The sequence below is a fragment of the Urocitellus parryii genome, chromosome 11, assembly GCF_045843805.1.
Source record: "Urocitellus parryii isolate mUroPar1 chromosome 11, mUroPar1.hap1, whole genome shotgun sequence".
Lineage (NCBI taxonomy): Eukaryota > Metazoa > Chordata > Mammalia > Rodentia > Sciuridae > Urocitellus > Urocitellus parryii.
Window position 1 is genome coordinate 17538916 of NC_135541.1, and position 5893 is coordinate 17544808.

Consider the following 5893-nt stretch of genomic DNA (forward strand, 5'->3'; position numbering starts at 1 on the left):
AATTAAACGGGCTTCCAAACTTGCGTATCTGTGATCTTGTGCTCTTAATGCGCGATGTCTCTGATCCTTTTATCGTCTCTTTCAGAGGGGGATAATACTTCCTTTCAAAGTTGTCTTGAGAATTTTGTGAGACTAGACACCAAAAATGCTCAATAAACTATACCAATGTTATTTTAAAATTATTATTTCTGCAGTGCTGGGATCAAACCCAGGGCCTCTGTCATGCTAGTCAAGAGCTCGACCCTTGGTTCACAACCTTAGCTTCTGTAATATTTTAAGAACAGGAAGCTGTTTAAATAGAAGCAATGTGAGAAGTGGGAGTCAGCGTTGGCGTTTGACTAGGCGTGACCCGGAGCAAATCACCCCGCCAATCGAACCTGTGTTCTAACCTGTGAAGTCTTGTCGGTGGACAAGATGGGGAGCTCAATAAATATTGGTTCCCTTCGCACCAACTGAATTTTCTTAGAACCACGAAAGGGTTTTGTTTCTCTGCTTTTTATTATTAATTTATTTACTCACTTAGTTTTTGTTACCGGGAATTGAACCCAGGCCAGGGGTGCTTAGCCACTGAGCCACATCTCCAGCCCTTATTAATTTTGAGGCAGGGACTCACTACATTGCTGAGGTTGGTCTTGAATTTGCAATCCTGTCTCAGCCTCCCAGAGTTACTGGGATTACAGGCACACGCCTCCAGGTCTGGCTTGTATTTATTTCTTTAAATTGTATTTTGAAAGATAATTCAAAATTCAAATGCTATGTAACAAAGTTTTCCTTTTTCTGTCCCCCAGATGCTATTTCCCTCCTCAAAAGCAATTTCTCAAATGTCCTTCCAGAGGGTGGGGATGTGGCTCAAGTGGTTCCGTGCTCGCCTGGCATGCGTGCAGCCAGGTTCAATCCTCAGCACCTCATACAAACAAAGATGTTGTGTCTGCCGAAAACTAAAAAATTAAAATAATAATAACCTTCCAGAGGTTAATTTACCCACATAAAGCAGAGCTGGGTAGTACATACACAGTTCTTGGCTTAAGGTAATTTGAAAATCATTCCATAAGAGTACAAAAGGAACTTCCTCGGGACTATTATTATGGCTTATAACGTTTTGTACATGGTAATTTAACCAATCCTCTAGTGAAGGACATTGAGATGGTTTCCCATCTTTCCTCATGAGAATTGCTACAGGAGGAGCCTTGTATATTCATATATGTAAGATCTATTCCTGGAAGTAGGAATATTTGGGTTAGAGTGTGAGCACAAGTAGTTTTGGTAGATGTTGCTCAACACTCCATTAAATGCCTGATTCCCATATTCTCCCCAATACCAAGTCATCAGATGTTTTACCTTTTGTCAGTCCTGATTAATGGTATCTCTGGGGGGTTCAAATGGCAACTGTTTTTAATGGAGCAAGTCTCTCTTCATGGTTAAGATGGATTTATGTTTCCCTTTGCATGTCTGTTTATATCTTTTGCTCATTTTTCTTGATTTATAGGTCACTATATACTAGGAAAATCAGCTCTTTGTCAAATGAATTGCAAATATTTTTTCCCAGTTTGTTGTTTGACTTGTGACTTTGCCTAGAGGTTTGTTTGTTTTTGCCAGTCAAAAACATTAGGTATTTTGGGGATTAAATTTATCCATCCTTTGTTTTTCTTTGGTACCAGTTTTGTATTGTATTTCAAAAGGCCTTCCTCACTCTGAAGTTTAAAAACATTATCAACGACAACAAAAAACCCTCAGTTTAATCTGTTACTTAGCTTATTTTCATATTGCAATATTTTTTCTTTCTCAGTTCTGGGGATTGAATCTGAGGGCACTGTACCACTGAGCTATGCTCCTCTCAGCCCTTTTAATTTTTAAAAATTTTGAGAGAGGGTCTTGCTAAGTTGTTGGGGCAGACCTCAAACTTGAGGTTCTCCTGTCTCAGCCTCCTGAAGGCTGGGATCACGGGTGTGCCCTGGCATGTGCCACTGTGCCCAGCCTCATGTTGCAATCTTCAAACCATTTGGAATTTAGAAAATGTGAGGGTAATGCCTGACCTCACACTGCAATCTTTAAACCATCTGGAATTTAGAAAATGTTAGGATCGTGATTTTTTTTTTTTTTTGTACTGGGGATTGAACCTCTGAGTTACACCCCAGCCCTTTTTATTTTGAGACAGGTTCTCACTAAATTGCTGAGGCTGGCCTCAAATTTGTAAAAGGATCATAAGGTTTTAAAGAATAAGCACTAAACCTTGGTTGTCATATAGTCTCATCAATCTGTTGTACAGGAGGGAAAGAATCCACAGAGAGAAAATGCGTGTCTCCCAAACCTGCTTTCTCTGGAGTTCCCTAACTCTGGAAGTGGCATATCTATCCAGCAAGGAACTAAAGTTCAATCCCCACACTTGGTCTGTCTTTGGTTCTTCCTTCTAAATGTTCACAAATCTGTCTCCTCAGCATTCTCTCTTCCCAACCTACTTCAGGCCTCGACACATATCAGGGCTTCAACGCATGCTACTCTCTCTGCCTGGACGCTGGCTCCCTATCCAGGCCTCATATTTCCTTGTCTGCGTTAAATCAAATACCTACTGAGTTACGGTAGCCCTGTGTGTTTTCTTTCACAGTACTACAGTCTGGAATTAGCTTATTTATTCCCTTGTTCTTTGTCTTTCTCCTTCACTAGAATGTAAGCTTGCTGGTACTAGGGGCTGTGTTTTTTTTTTTTTTTTCTTTTTTCTTTTGTCTCTTTCTGTGTCCCTAGCATACTTAACAGTGCCTTTCATGTAGTATGTTCAGGGCAGTTATAGTTTGGTGTAGTGTCACATGCCTACAGTCCCAGCCTTTGGACGGTTGAGGCAGAAGGATCCCTTCAGTCCAGGAGTTGAGACCAGCCTGGATAACACAGTGAAACCCCTTCTCTCAACAAGTAATCCCTGCTTTTGAATGTGATGCTGAAGATTGAACCCAGAGCCTTAGGCAAGCTAAATGCAGGGTTATGGAAAGATTTCTCTTCCCTTTCAGAAGATGCCGTTGTCTCCTTGCCATCTACCTTCAGGCCAGACCTGCTGTCTTCCCAGGAATTTTCCTGCCTGCACATGTGGGCAGATGCAGTGCTGGGCTGAGCATTCCCCATCATTTCCAACAGTCATGGCTGGGCCCAGTGCCCTACCCTGGGCATGGCGCCTGCCAATGAGCACTGTGGGCATTGCCAAGCGCTTCTAGGCACAAGGACAGTGATGTCTAGAGCACAGGCTCCCACAGGAAACTTTCTTCTGGGCCTCAGTCTCCTCCTGAGGAAAGTGGGCTTATTTATCTCATCTCCAAGACAAGACATGCATCAGCACTGTGGGGTGGATGCTCCTTGGGGAGGACTGGGAGAGGCAGGCAGGCAGGCAGCTCCAGGGCATCAGGTGTGCCTGAGCGTTGCCTTAGGAGTCAGGGCCTGTTTGCCTTCCGGCTCTGGAGCCAGTTTCCACTTGCTCTTCCAGATTATTGTCTGAAGATTAGAAATGACGTCTTGAACTAGTATAGAAAAGATGATCCATTTTAAGTCAGATTCCCTTCTGACATTATTTTGTCTGTTTTCTCCCCTCTGCTAGCCTCATGCTGGCAGCCATTAGTTGGTGTTTGAATTTTAGCTGTGGAGGGCTGGGGCGGGTTTACTTGTCTGAAATTCCAAAGACTGAGAACTTCTGATTTTCCATAGTGCCTGTCTCTCCAAATTGTCCCCGAACCTGCTACCAAAGAGATTTCTCTGTAGCACAGCTCTACTGGGAGGTCTTTTGTCGCCTACTGCCAATAAGGTCAACCTCCAGTCCCAGCTGGGAATCACCATCTTTCAGGACTCCCTTTTACAGCTTTACATTGGTTGACTTGATTTAGTTTAAGTTAAGTCACTGAATGATACCATTCAGGATTAGGGACAGTGAAACCTCGTAAACCAGGTCCTGAGGTAGGCAGTTGAGACTTGTGGAAGTCAAAGCCTCAGACTCCTTTGACTTTCTCTCTGTCCCATTCTTAATGTGGTCAAAGATGGCTGTGCACCCTTCAGGAATCACGTTTGTATCCCAGCTGGGAGGAAGGTAAAAGGGGAAGAAAAGGGTACAGGATGCACCTGGTAACTACATCCTAAAAAAGGTTCCTAAGAAACTGGCATCTAACATCTCTCACAAGGGCAGACCTTGTTGGCTGTAAGGGAAGCAGGGAAACCAGTGTTTACTCCAACCTACCACGTGCCCACCTCAAAGTTCTAGGTTTTAATTCTCTCTTTTTCTTTTTTTTTTTTTTGGTACCAGGGATTGAACTCAGGGGCACTCGACCACTGAGCCACATCCTCAGCCCCGTTTTGTAGTTTATTTAGAGACGGGGTCTCATTGAGTTGCTTTTTGCCTCACTGTTGCTGAGGCTGACTTTGAACTTGCAATCCTCCTGTCAGCCTCCCGGAGCCGCTGGGATTACAGGTGTGCACCACCAGGCCTAGGCTCTAGGTTTTAATTCTAATGAAGGGAACGGATAGGGAAAATGAAAAAAGGTCCTGAGATCAATATTCTGCCTCTGAACTTTGCTTGACAGGTTTCTTAGTAATTTTTGTTTCCCTTTCTTGAGCTCATTATAACTATTCTTTGAAGACCAGCCCGAGTGTTACACCTCCAGACCCCAAAAAGTACAACGCATAATTCCCTTCAGTGTTCTCATTTCAAATGTTCCTCCAGATCTCCAAGCCTGCTGTTACCAAACCCCCTTCTCCCTGTCGGCCTTTTCCTGGAGTAGTCCCAGAGCCTCCCTCACCATGCCCACGGTCTCATTGCGTTCTCTACGCCCCAACTCTGTGGGTTTCCCTGCAAAACCTCATCTTAACTTTCACTCCCACAGCCTATGGACTGCCGCCTCTCACTTTCAAGCTTCCCCACTTGCCCACGTTGGCCCTCTGTATGAATATCCCATCCCACTAACCTAGCGACTGGGAATGGGGAGCTGGGGCTGATCCTGCGCCAGGTGTACAACATGGCAATACCCAGGGGCACCTGCAGGTCATTCCCAGGCTCAAGCTGAAGCTGGGTCCTTTTCTCTGGAGGACACAGGAGCTGTTCCCAGGGGGAACCTGTTTCTGCTGGGGGATGTGTGTGCACTCACATGCAGCTGAACCCTGTTGGCCGGTTTCCCCATGCTCCCTCAGAACTTCAGGGTATTCTGGCTTCAAGACCCTTTATGATCTGACCCCACCCACCTTTCCCACCCCCTTTCTCATTCCCCTCCTCCTTAGGCAGAGCTACACTGGACCTCTCTGGCCTCCAAACTCTCATATGTGTTTCTGGCTTTGCTTGGTATACATTTTCCCAAATCGCCTTAAAGATTTCTGTGCTGTGTCTCAGTGGTAGAGTGCTTGCCTGGCATGTGTAAGGCACTGGGTTTGATTCTTCGCACCACATATAAATAAAGGCCCATTGACAACTAAAAACGAAAAATTAAAGATTTCTGTGCACAGGATTTCCACTGGGAATTCTTCCTTGACACCCTCAAGCAGAGCTGGGCCCCTTCTGTGTCCCACCCCACAACCTCAACCTTATATGTAATGGTCTGTCTCTTGCACTAGGCTAAGCAACTTGAGGGCTGGCATGACATCTTTCACTGGCGCCTCTCTTTGGGCACACACAAGCCTCTCAATAAATGCTCCCTGAATAAGGCTCTTGAGTTAAGGGTACAGAAGGACAGGTGACAAGGGAGACATCCCAAAGTTTGTTCTTTGCTTTGGGCAAGAGGATCATGAAACCAACACCAAAGAATCACATAAAGTCCCACTTGTCTTGCCTGAACGAACCTTACCCATGTTTCAGGGTCCTCTTGCCAATGTTTCCTCAAAGAAGCCTTGCCCTGGTCCACAGTCCCGCACATGTGCCTTCTCTAAAGCACCAGTC